At 37.6% G+C, this 12856-nt stretch overlaps 9 non-coding genes across 9 annotated transcripts; all 9 read right to left on the reverse strand.

Annotated features, from left to right (window-relative positions):
• Positions 1 to 1045: 1045 nt before the first annotated feature.
• Positions 1046 to 1118, reverse strand: TRNAF-AAA (transfer RNA phenylalanine (anticodon AAA)). The gene has a single exon. It is a non-coding gene; the product is annotated as a tRNA-Phe (tRNA).
• Positions 1119 to 2214: 1096 nt separating this feature from the next.
• Positions 2215 to 2287, reverse strand: TRNAF-GAA (transfer RNA phenylalanine (anticodon GAA)). The gene has a single exon. It is a non-coding gene; the product is annotated as a tRNA-Phe (tRNA).
• Positions 2288 to 3961: 1674 nt separating this feature from the next.
• TRNAF-AAA (transfer RNA phenylalanine (anticodon AAA)) lies at positions 3962 to 4034 on the reverse strand. The gene has a single exon. It is a non-coding gene; the product is annotated as a tRNA-Phe (tRNA).
• Positions 4035 to 5130: 1096 nt separating this feature from the next.
• TRNAF-GAA (transfer RNA phenylalanine (anticodon GAA)) lies at positions 5131 to 5203 on the reverse strand. Its single transcript has one exon. It is a non-coding gene; the product is annotated as a tRNA-Phe (tRNA).
• A 1675-nt stretch (positions 5204 to 6878) lies between these two features.
• Positions 6879 to 6951, reverse strand: TRNAF-AAA (transfer RNA phenylalanine (anticodon AAA)). The gene has a single exon. It is a non-coding gene; the product is annotated as a tRNA-Phe (tRNA).
• Positions 6952 to 8047: 1096 nt separating this feature from the next.
• TRNAF-GAA (transfer RNA phenylalanine (anticodon GAA)) lies at positions 8048 to 8120 on the reverse strand. The gene has a single exon. It is a non-coding gene; the product is annotated as a tRNA-Phe (tRNA).
• Positions 8121 to 9795: 1675 nt separating this feature from the next.
• On the reverse strand, positions 9796 to 9868 carry TRNAF-AAA (transfer RNA phenylalanine (anticodon AAA)). Its single transcript has one exon. It is a non-coding gene; the product is annotated as a tRNA-Phe (tRNA).
• Positions 9869 to 10964: 1096 nt separating this feature from the next.
• Positions 10965 to 11037, reverse strand: TRNAF-GAA (transfer RNA phenylalanine (anticodon GAA)). Its single transcript has one exon. It is a non-coding gene; the product is annotated as a tRNA-Phe (tRNA).
• Positions 11038 to 12712: 1675 nt separating this feature from the next.
• On the reverse strand, positions 12713 to 12785 carry TRNAF-AAA (transfer RNA phenylalanine (anticodon AAA)). The gene has a single exon. It is a non-coding gene; the product is annotated as a tRNA-Phe (tRNA).
• Between the last annotated feature and the right edge of the window lie 71 nt (positions 12786 to 12856).

A 12856-nucleotide genomic window follows, 5' to 3' on the forward strand; every position in this document is an offset into this window, starting at 1 on the left:
CCCTGGTCATTCTATCTGCATGTGCAGTTATGTGTTAAATTGTCCAATGTTATTCAGCAGCTAAATTGGTCTGATGGGTGAATTTCCTTTTTAGGAGCCAAGTTAGTTAGAAGATGTTTGTAAACTATGAATGGACTTATACTCAGACACACAGACCTATATGGCGAGGGTAGGCAAACTAGGTCATCTGACTACTAACAGTTTTGTATAAGGGGAACTCGAGGCTGATGCAGGCAAAGCTTTACTTTCAATTAAAGGAAGAATTGGCAAATAAAGCAGGTAAAGTTGAATACAAGAGAGGTGGAAGCAAGTTTGACAGAAAGACAGAATGTAAAAAATATGTTGAAATGGTTGTCTTTTCGATCAGCTTGATAAAAGGTTTTGATCATTATAAACAACGTCAATATGAGTTGACTCCAAATAGCATTTGTGGCATGCAAAGCAGAAGTTCAAAATGTGCCTAAACCCGGGATTGAACCAGGGACCTTTAGATCTTCAGTCTACTGCTCTCCCAACTGAGCTATTTCATCCAGCTGGCAATTTTGGCTTTCTGTTGTATTTTTTATAATTGTTAAAGAAAAATGCAGAACCTGGTCACTCTATCTGCATGTGCAGTTATGTGTTAAATTGTCCAGTATTATTCAGTAGCTAAATTGGTCTGATGGGTGAATTTCCTTTTTAGGAGCCAAGTTAGTTAGATGATGTTTGTAAACTATGAATGGACTTATACTCAGAAACACAGACCTATATGGCGAGGGTCGGCAAGCTAGGTCATCTGACTACTAACAGTTTTGTATAAGGGGAACTGGAGGCTGATGCAGGCAAAGCTTTACTTTCAATTAAAGGAAGAATTGGGAAATAAAGGAGGCAAAGTTGAATACAAGAGAGGTGGAAGCAAGTTTGAAAGAAAGACAGAAAGTAAATAATATGTTGAATTAATTGTATTGTCGATTATCTTGATAAAATGTTTTGATCATTATAAACAAAGTCAATATGAGTTGACTCAAAATAGTCTTTGTGGCATGCAAAGCAGAAGTTCAAAACGTGCCGAAACCCGGGATCGAACCAGGGACCTTTAGATCTTTAGTCTAACGCTCTCCCAACTGAGCTATTTCGGCCTGCCAGCAGCTATAGTATTCAGCCTCTTTTTTTGAACAATCCCAGAACAGAGATGCAGAACCTGGATTTTCAATCTGAGGTTAGAGCTGTGTTTTAATGTGTCCTGCATTGTTCAGCAGCTAACTGGTGAAATGGGTGAGTAGCGTTTTTGGGATAAATGTTAGGTCGTTTTTCTTTTAAAACTCTAAGTGGACCAGCACTGTATTACACAGACGTATGTCGCCTGAGTAGGTAAGCTATGTCATCTCAATACTGACAACTTTGTTCAAGGAGAAGTGAAAGCTGATGCAGACAAGAGTTTACTTTGAAAAAAGTATAAAATGGGATAAATTCGTCATCAAAGCTGATGGCAAGAGAGGTGGAAGCAAGTTTAGAAGGAGGACAGAAAGACAACTTTTTGTTGAAGTTATCATGTTGTTGATCAGTTGATAAAATATTTTGAGAAATAAAGAAAAAAAAACTAGAGCTGATTTCAAGAAATATTTTGCAACAATGTAGGATCCCCTCGCACTGTGCTGAAAGTCAGGATTGAATCAGGTACCTTAAGCTCTTCAGTCTAACGATCTCCCAACTGAGATATTTCAGCCAACAAGTCCCTGTGGCCTCCTGATGTATTATTAATAATTGTAGACGATACATACAGAACCTGGTCATTCTATTTTCGTTTATAGTTATGTGTTAAAGTGTCCAGTATCATTCAGCAGGTAACTTGGTCTGATGAGTGAATATCCTTTTTAGGGGACAATGTAGGTAGAATTTTTTTTTCTAAACTCTGAATTGACTTATACTCTGAAACACAGACCTATATGGCCAGGGTGTACAAGCTATGTCATCTGACTACTGACAGTTTTGTATAAGGGGAATTGGAGGCTGATGCAGGCAAAGCTTTACTTTAAAATAAAGCAAGAAGTTGCAAATAAATGAGGCATAGTTGAATACAAGAGAGGTGGAAGCAAGTTTGAAAGGAAGACAGAAAGTAAATAATATGTTGAATTGATTGGAGTTAAATCAACGCTCTTCTTTATCAAAACCTTTTATCAATCTGATCAACAACACAAACAGCTTTTGTGACATGAAAAGCAGAAGTTGAAATTGTGCCGAAACCCGGGATTGAACCAGGGACCTTTAGATCTTCAGTCTAACGCTCTCCCAACTGAGCTATTTCGGCCTGCTGGTAGTTTGGGTCTTCATCCTTTCTTTTAAACTTCACAAGAAAATAGATGCTCATCCTCATGCTAGAGCTATGTTTTAAGATGTCCTGTATCATTCATCAGTTAACAGGTGCAATAGGTAAATAGCATTTTTCGGATCCAGGTTAGGTAGCTTTTTTTTTACTCTGAATGGACTAGCACCATATTACACAGAGGTATTTGGCCTGAGTAGGTAAGCTATGTCATCTGAATACTGAAATCTGTGTTCAAGGAGAAGTGGAAGCTGATGCAGACAAGAGTTTACTTTACAAAAAAGCATGAAATAGGAAACATTTGTAGTCGAAGCTGAATGCAAGAGAGGTGGAAGCAAATTTAGAAGGAGGACAGAAAGACAATTCTATGTTGAATTGATCCTGTTGTCGATCAGTTGATCAAATATTTTGATAAATAAAGAAAGAAAAACTTGAGCTGATACCAAGAAATATTTTGTGAGAAGCAAGAAACCTCTCAGACTTTTCCGAAACCCAGTATTGAACAAGGGACTTTTAGATTTTCAATCTAACACTCTCCCAACTCAGCTATTTCATCCAGCTGGCCATTTTGGCTTTCTGTTGTATTTTTGATAATTGTTAAAGATAAATGCAGACCCTGGTCATTCTATCTGCATGTGCAGTTATGTGTTAAATTGTCCAATATTATTCAGCAGCTAAATTGGTCTGATGGGTGAATTTCCTTTTTAGGAGCCAAGTTAGTTAGAAGATGTTTGTAAACTATGAATGGACTTATACTCAGACACACAGACCTATATGGCGAGGGTAGGCAAACTAGGTCATCTGACTACTAACAGTTTTGTATAAGGGGAACTCGAGGCTGATGTAGGCAAAGCTTTACTTTCAATTAAAGGAAGAATTGGCAAATAAAGCAGGTAAAGTTGAATACAAGAGAGGTGGAAGCAAGTTTGACAGAAAGACAGAATGTAAAAAATATGTTGAAATGGTTGTCTTATCGATCAGCTTGATAAAAGGTTTTGATCATTATAAACAACGTCAATATGAGTTGACTCCAAATAGCATTTGTGGCATGCAAAGCAGAAGTTCAAAATGTGCCTAAACCCGGGATTGAACCAGGGACCTTTAGATCTTCAGTCTAGTGCTCTCCCAACTGAGCTATTTCATCCAGCTGGCAATTTTGGCTTTCTGTTGTATTTTTTATAATTGTTAAAGAAAAATGCAGAACCTGGTCACTCTATCTGCATGTGCAGTTATGTGTTAAATTGTCCAGTATTATTCAGTAGCTAAATTGGTCTGATGGGTGAATTTCCTTTTTAGGAGCCAAGTTAGTTAGATGATGTTTGTAAACTATGAATGGACTTATACTCAGAAACACAGACCTATATGGCGAGGGTCGGCAAGCTAGGTCATCTGACTACTAACAGTTTTGTATAAGGGGAACTGGAGGCTGATGCAGGCAAAGCTTTACTTTCAATTAAAGGAAGAATTGGGAAATAAAGGAGGCAAAGTTGAATACAAGAGAGGTGGAAGCAAGTTTGAAAGAAAGACAGAAAGTAAATAATATGTTGAATTAATTGTATTGTCGATTATCTTGATAAAATGTTTTGATCATTATAAACAAAGTCAATATGAGTTGACTCAAAATAGTCTTTGTGGCATGCAAAGCAGAAGTTCAAAACGTGCCGAAACCCGGGATCGAACCAGGGACCTTTAGATCTTTAGTCTAACGCTCTCCCAACTGAGCTATTTCGGCCTGCCAGCAGCTATAGTATTCAGCCTCTTTTTTTGAACAATCCCAGAACAGAGATGCAGAACCTGGATTTTCAATCTGAGGTTAGAGCTGTGTTTTAATGTGTCCTGCATTGTTCAGCAGCTAACTGGTGAAATGGGTGAGTAGCGTTTTTGGGATAAATGTTAGGTCGTTTTTCTTTTAAAACTCTAAGTGGACCAGCACTGTATTACACAGACGTATGTCGCCTGAGTAGGTAAGCTATGTCATCTCAATACTGACAACTTTGTTCAAGGAGAAGTGAAAGCTGATGCAGACAAGAGTTTACTTTGAAAAAAGTATAAAATGGGATAAATTCGTCATCAAAGCTGATGGCAAGAGAGGTGGAAGCAAGTTTAGAAGGAGGACAGAAAGACAACTTTTTGTTGAAGTTATCATGTTGTTGATCAGTTGATAAAATATTTTGAGAAATAAAGAAAAAAAAACTAGAGCTGATTTCAAGAAATATTTTGCAACAATGTAGGATCCCCTCGCACTGTGCTGAAAGTCAGGATTGAATCAGGTACCTTAAGCTCTTCAGTCTAACGATCTCCCAACTGAGATATTTCAGCCAACAAGTCCCTGTGGCCTCCTGATGTATTATTAATAATTGTAGACGATACATACAGAACCTTGTCATTCTATTTTCGTTTATAGTTATGTGTTAAAGTGTCCAGTATCATTCAGCAGGTAACTTGGTCTGATGAGTGAATATCCTTTTTAGGGGACAATGTAGGTAGAATTTTTTTTTCTAAACTCTGAATTGACTTATACTCTGAAACACAGACCTATATGGCCAGGGTGTACAAGCTATGTCATCTGACTACTGACAGTTTTGTATAAGGGGAATTGGAGGCTGCTGCAGGCAAAGCTTTACTTTAAAATAAAGCAAGAAGTTTCAAATAAATGAGGCATAGTTGAATACAAGAGAGGTGGAAGCAAGTTTGAAAAGAAGACAGAAAGTAAATAATATGTTGAATTGATTGTGTTGTTGATCAGATTGATAAAAGGTTTTGATAAAGAAGAGCGTTGATTTAACTCCAAACAGCTTTTGTGACATGAAAAGCAGAAGTTGAAATTGCGCCGAAACCCGGGATTGAACCAGGGACCTTTAGATCTTCAGTCTAACGCTCTCCCAACTGAGCTATTTCGGCCTGCTGGTAGATTGGGTCTTCATCCTTTCTTTTAAACTTCCCAAGAAAATAGATGCTCAACCTCATGCTAGAGCTATGTTTTAAGATGTCCTGTATCATTTATCAGTTAACGGGTGCAATAGGTAAATAGCATTTTTCGGATCCTAGTTAGGTAGCTTTTTTTTTTACTCTGAATGGACTAGCACCATATTACACTGAGGTATTTAGCCTGAGTAGGTAAGCTATGTCATCTGAATACTGAAATCTGTGTTCAAGGAGAAGTGGAAGCTGATGCAGACAAGAGTTTACTTTACAAAAAAGCATGAAATAGGAAACATTTGTAGTCGAAGCTGAATGCAAGAGAGGTGGAAGCAAATTTAGAAGGAGGACAGAAAGACAATTCTATGTTGAATTGATCCTGTTGTCGATCAGTTGATCAAATATTTTGATAAATAAAGAAAGAAAAACTTGAGCTGATACCAAGAAATATTTTGTGAGAAGCAAGAAACCTCTCAGACTTTTCCGAAACCCAGCATTGAACAAGGGACTTTTAGATTTTCAATCTAACACTCTCCCAACTCAGCTATTTCATCCAGCTGGCCATTTTGGCTTTCTGTTGTATTTTTGATAATTGTTAAAGATAAATGCAGACCCTGGTCATTCTATCTGCATGTGCAGTTATGTGTTAAATTGTCCAATATTATTCAGCAGCTAAATTGGTCTGATGGGTGAATTTCCTTTTTAGGAGCCAAGTTAGTTAGAAGATGTTTGTAAACTATGAATGGACTTATACTCAGACACACAGACCTATATGGCGAGGGTAGGCAAACTAGGTCATCTGACTACTAACAGTTTTGTATAAGGGGAACTCGAGGCTGATGTAGGCAAAGCTTTACTTTCAATTAAAGGAAGAATTGGCAAATAAAGCAGGTAAAGTTGAATACAAGAGAGGTGGAAGCAAGTTTGACAGAAAGACAGAATGTAAAAAATATGTTGAAATGGTTGTCTTATCGATCAGCTTGATAAAAGGTTTTGATCATTATAAACAACGTCAATATGAGTTGACTCCAAATAGCATTTGTGGCATGCAAAGCAGAAGTTCAAAATGTGCCTAAACCCGGGATTGAACCAGGGACCTTTAGATCTTCAGTCTACTGCTCTCCCAACTGAGCTATTTCATCCAGCTGGCAATTTTGGCTTTCTGTTGTATTTTTTATAATTGTTAAAGAAAAATGCAGAACCTGGTCACTCTATCTGCATGTGCAGTTATGTGTTAAATTGTCCAGTATTATTCAGTAGCTAAATTGGTCTGATGGGTGAATTTCCTTTTTAGGAGCCAAGTTAGTTAGATGATGTTTGTAAACTATGAATGGACTTATACTCAGAAACACAGACCTATATGGCGAGGGTCGGCAAGCTAGGTCATCTGACTACTAACAGTTTTGTATAAGGGGAACTGGAGGCTGATGCAGGCAAAGCTTTACTTTCAATTAAAGGAAGAATTGGGAAATAAAGGAGGCAAAGTTGAATACAAGAGAGGTGGAAGCAAGTTTGAAAGAAAGACAGAAAGTAAATAATATGTTGAATTAATTGTATTGTCGATTATCTTGATAAAATGTTTTGATCATTATAAACAAAGTCAATATGAGTTGACTCAAAATAGTCTTTGTGGCATGCAAAGCAGAAGTTCAAAACGTGCCGAAACCCGGGATCGAACCAGGGACCTTTAGATCTTTAGTCTAACGCTCTCCCAACTGAGCTATTTCGGCCTGCCAGCAGCTATAGTATTCAGCCTCTTTTTTTGAACAATCCCAGAACAGAGATGCAGAACCTGGATTTTCAATCTGAGGTTAGAGCTGTGTTTTAATGTGTCCTGCATTGTTCAGCAGCTAACTGGTGAAATGGGTGAGTAGCGTTTTTGGGATAAATGTTAGGTCGTTTTTCTTTTAAAACTCTAAGTGGACCAGCACTGTATTACACAGACGTATGTCGCCTGAGTAGGTAAGCTATGTCATCTCAATACTGACAACTTTGTTCAAGGAGAAGTGAAAGCTGATGCAGACAAGAGTTTACTTTGAAAAAAGTATAAAATGGGATAAATTCGTCATCAAAGCTGATGGCAAGAGAGGTGGAAGCAAGTTTAGAAGGAGGACAGAAAGACAACTTTTTGTTGAAGTTATCATGTTGTTGATCAGTTGATAAAATATTTTGAGAAATAAAGAAAAAAAAACTAGAGCTGATTTCAAGAAATATTTTGCAAGAATGTAGGATCCCCTCGCACTGTGCTGAAAGTCAGGATTGAATCAGGTACCTTAAGCTCTTCAGTCTAACGATCTCCCAACTGAGATATTTCAGCCAACAAGTCCCTGTGGCCTCCTGATGTATTATTAATAATTGTAGACGATACATACAGAACCTGGTCATTCTATTTTCGTTTATAGTTATGTGTTAAAGTGTCCAGTATCATTCAGCAGGTAACTTGGTCTGATGAGTGAATATCCTTTTTAGGGGACAATGTAGGTAGAATTTTTTTTTCTAAACTCTGAATTGACTTATACTCTGAAACACAGACCTATATGGCCAGGGTGTACAAGCTATGTCATCTGACTACTGACAGTTTTGTATAAGGGGAATTGGAGGCTGATGCAGGCAAAGCTTTACTTTAAAATAAAGCAAGAAGTTGCAAATAAATGAGGCATAGTTGAATACAAGAGAGGTGGAAGCAAGTTTGAAAGGAAGACAGAAAGTAAATAATATGTTGAATTGATTGGAGTTAAATCAACGCTCTTCTTTATCAAAACCTTTTATCAATCTGATCAACAACACAAACAGCTTTTGTGACATGAAAAGCAGAAGTTGAAATTGTGCCGAAACCCGGGATTGAACCAGGGACCTTTAGATCTTCAGTCTAACACTCTCCCAACTGAGCTATTTCGGCCTGCTGGTAGTTTGGGTCTTCATCCTTTCTTTTAAACTTCCCAAGAAAATAGATGCTCAACCTCATGCTAGAGCTATGTTTTAAGATGTCCTGTATCATTCATCAGTTAACGGGTGCAATAGGTAAATAGCATTTTTCGGATCCAGGTTAGGTAGCTTTTTTTTTTACTCTGAATGGACTAGCACCATATTACACAGAGGTATTTGGCCTGAGTAGGTAAGCTATGTCATCTGAATACTGAAATCTGTGTTCAAGGAGAAGTGGAAGCTGATGCAGACAAGAGTTTACTTTACAAAAAAGCATGAAATAGGAAACATTTGTAGTCGAAGCTGAATGCAAGAGAGGTGGAAGCAAATTTAGAAGGAGGACAGAAAGACAATTCTATGTTGAATTGATCATGTTGTCGATCAGTTGATCAAATATTTTGATAAATAAAGAAAGAAAAACCTGAGCTGATACCAAGAAATATTTTGTGAGAAGCAAGAAACCTCTCAGACTTTTCCGAAACCCAGCATTGAACAAGGGACTTTTAGATTTTCAATCTAACACTCTCCCAACTGAGCTATTTCATCCAGCTGGCCATTTTGGCTTTCTGTTGTATTTTTGATAATTGTTAAAGATAAATGCAGACCCTGGTCATTCTATCTGCATGTGCAGTTATGTGTTAAATTGTCCAATGTTATTCAGCAGCTAAATTGGTCTGATGGGTGAATTTCCTTTTTAGGAGCCAAGTTAGTTAGAAGATGTTTGTAAACTATGAATGGACTTATACTCAGACACACAGACCTATATGGCGAGGGTAGGCAAACTAGGTCATCTGACTACTAACAGTTTTGTATAAGGGGAACTCGAGGCTGATGTAGGCAAAGCTTTACTTTCAATTAAAGGAAGAATTGGCAAATAAAGCAGGTAAAGTTGAATACAAGAGAGGTGGAAGCAAGTTTGACAGAAAGACAGAATGTAAAAAATATGTTGAAATGGTTGTCTTATCGATCAGCTTGATAAAAGGTTTTGATCATTATAAACAACGTCAATATGAGTTGACTCCAAATAGCATTTGTGGCATGCAAAGCAGAAGTTCAAAATGTGCCTAAACCCGGGATTGAACCAGGGACCTTTAGATCTTCAGTCTACTGCTCTCCCAACTGAGCTATTTCATCCAGCTGGCAATTTTGGCTTTCTGTTGTATTTTTTATAATTGTTAAAGAAAAATGCAGAACCTGGTCACTCTATCTGCATGTGCAGTTATGTGTTAAATTGTCCAGTATTATTCAGTAGCTAAATTGGTCTGATGGGTGAATTTCCTTTTTAGGAGCCAAGTTAGTTAGATGATGTTTGTAAACTATGAATGGACTTATACTCAGAAACACAGACCTATATGGCGAGGGTCGGCAAGCTAGGTCATCTGACTACTAACAGTTTTGTATAAGGGGAACTGGAGGCTGATGCAGGCAAAGCTTTACTTTCAATTAAAGGAAGAATTGGGAAATAAAGGAGGCAAAGTTGAATACAAGAGAGGTGGAAGCAAGTTTGAAAGAAAGACAGAAAGTAAATAATATGTTGAATTAATTGTATTGTCGATTATCTTGATAAAATGTTTTGATCATTATAAACAAAGTCAATATGAGTTGACTCAAAATAGTCTTTGTGGCATGCAAAGCAGAAGTTCAAAACGTGCCGAAACCCGGGATCGAACCAGGGACCTTTAGATCTTTAGTCTAACGCTCTCCCAACTGAGCTATTTCGGCCTGCCAGCAGCTATAGTATTCAGCCTCTTTTTTTGAACAATCCCAGAACAGAGATGCAGAACCTGGATTTTCAATCTGAGGTTAGAGCTGTGTTTTAATGTGTCCTGCATTGTTCAGCAGCTAACTGGTGAAATGGGTGAGTAGCGTTTTTGGGATAAATGTTAGGTCGTTTTTCTTTTAAAACTCTAAGTGGACCAGCACTGTATTACACAGACGTATGTCGCCTGAGTAGGTAAGCTATGTCATCTCAATACTGACAACTTTGTTCAAGGAGAAGTGAAAGCTGATGCAGACAAGAGTTTACTTTGAAAAAAGTATAAAATGGGATAAATTCGTCATCAAAGCTGATGGCAAGAGAGGTGGAAGCAAGTTTAGAAGGAGGACAGAAAGACAACTTTTTGTTGAAGTTATCATGTTGTTGATCAGTTGATAAAATATTTTGAGAAATAAAGAAAAAAAAACTAGAGCTGATTTCAAGAAATATTTTGCAAGAATGTAGGATCCCCTCGCACTGTGCTGAAAGTCAGGATTGAATCAGGTACCTTAAGCTCTTCAGTCTAACGATCTCCCAACTGAGATATTTCAGCCAACAAGTCCCTGTGGCCTCCTGATGTATTATTAATAATTGTAGACGATACATACAGAACCTGGTCATTCTATTTTCGTTTATAGTTATGTGTTAAAGTGTCCAGTATCATTCAGCAGGTAACTTGGTCTGATGAGTGAATATCCTTTTTAGGGGACAATGTAGGTAGAATTTTTTTTTCTAAACTCTGAATTGACTTATACTCTGAAACACAGACCTATATGGCCAGGGTGTACAAGCTATGTCATCTGACTACTGACAGTTTTGTATAAGGGGAATTGGAGGCTGATGCAGGCAAAGCTTTACTTTAAAATAAAGCAAGAAGTTGCAAATAAATGAGGCATAGTTGAATACAAGAGAGGTGGAAGCAAGTTTGAAAGGAAGACAGAAAGTAAATAATATGTTGAATTGATTGGAGTTAAATCAACGCTCTTCTTTATCAAAACCTTTTATCAATCTGATCAACAACACAAACAGCTTTTGTGACATGAAAAGCAGAAGTTGAAATTGTGCCGAAACCCGGGATTGAACCAGGGACCTTTAGATCTTCAGTCTAACACTCTCCCAACTGAGCTATTTCGGCCTGCTGGTAGTTTGGGTCTTCATCCTTTCTTTTAAACTTCCCAAGAAAATAGATGCTCAACCTCATGCTAGAGCTATGTTTTAAGATGTCCTGTATCATTCATCAGTTAACGGGTGCAATAGGTAAATAGCATTTTTCGGATCCAGGTTAGGTAGCTTTTTTTTTTACTCTGAATGGACTAGCACCATATTACACAGAGGTATTTGGCCTGAGTAGGTAAGCTATGTCATCTGAATACTGAAATCTGTGTTCAAGGAGAAGTGGAAGCTGATGCAGACAAGAGTTTACTTTACAAAAAAGCATGAAATAGGAAACATTTGTAGTCGAAGCTGAATGCAAGAGAGGTGGAAGCAAATTTAGAAGGAGGACAGAAAGACAATTCTATGTTGAATTGATCATGTTGTCGATCAGTTGATCAAATATTTTGATAAATAAAGAAAGAAAAACCTGAGCTGATACCAAGAAATATTTTGTGAGAAGCAAGAAACCTCTCAGACTTTTCCGAAACCCAGCATTGAACAAGGGACTTTTAGATTTTCAATCTAACACTCTCCCAACTGAGCTATTTCATCCAGCTGGCCATTTTGGCTTTCTGTTGTATTTTTGATAATTGTTAAAGATAAATGCAGACCCTGGTCATTCTATCTGCATGTGCAGTTATGTGTTAAATTGTCCAATGTTATTCAGCAGCTAAATTGGTCTGATGGGTGAATTTCCTTTTTAGGAGCCAAGTTAGTTAGAAGATGTTTGTAAACTATGAATGGACTTATACTCAGACACACAGACCTATATGGCGAGGGTAGGCAAACTAGGTCATCTGACTACTAACAGTTTTGTATAAGGGGAACTCGAGGCTGATGCAGGCAAAGCTTTACTTTCAATTAAAGGAAGAATTGGCAAATAAAGCAGGTAAAGTTGAATACAAGAGAGGTGGAAGCAAGTTTGACAGAAAGACAGAATGTAAAAAATATGTTGAAATGGTTGTCTTTTCGATCAGCTTGATAAAAGGTTTTGATCATTATAAACAACGTCAATATGAGTTGACTCCAAATAGCATTTGTGGCATGCAAAGCAGAAGTTCAAAATGTGCCTAAACCCGGGATTGAACCAGGGACCTTTAGATCTTCAGTCTACTGCTCTCCCAACTGAGCTATTTCATCCAGCTGGCAATTTTGGCTTTCTGTTGTATTTTTTATAATTGTTAAAGAAAAATGCAGAACCTGGTCACTCTATCTGCATGTGCAGTTATGTGTTAAATTGTCCAGTATTATTCAGTAGCTAAATTGGTCTGATGGGTGAATTTCCTTTTTAGGAGCCAAGTTAGTTAGATGATGTTTGTAAACTATGAATGGACTTATACTCAGAAACACAGACCTATATGGCGAGGGTCGGCAAGCTAGGTCATCTGACTACTAACAGTTTTGTATAAGGGGAACTGGAGGCTGATGCAGGCAAAGCTTTACTTTCAATTAAAGGAAGAATTGGGAAATAAAGGAGGCAAAGTTGAATACAAGAGAGGTGGAAGCAAGTTTGAAAGAAAGACAGAAAGTAAATAATATGTTGAATTAATTGTATTGTCGATTATCTTGATAAAATGTTTTGATCATTATAAACAAAGTCAATATGAGTTGACTCAAAATAGTCTTTGTGGCATGCAAAGCAGAAGTTCAAAACGTGCCGAAACCCGGGATCGAACCAGGGACCTTTAGATCTTTAGTCTAACGCTCTCCCAACTGAGCTATTTCGGCCTGCCAGCAGCTATAGTATTCAGCCTCTTTTTTTGAACAATCCCAGAACAGAGATGCAGAACCTGGATTTT

This window comes from Triturus cristatus, chromosome 8, assembly GCF_964204655.1.
Source record: "Triturus cristatus chromosome 8, aTriCri1.1, whole genome shotgun sequence".
Classification (NCBI taxonomy): domain Eukaryota; kingdom Metazoa; phylum Chordata; class Amphibia; order Caudata; family Salamandridae; genus Triturus; species Triturus cristatus.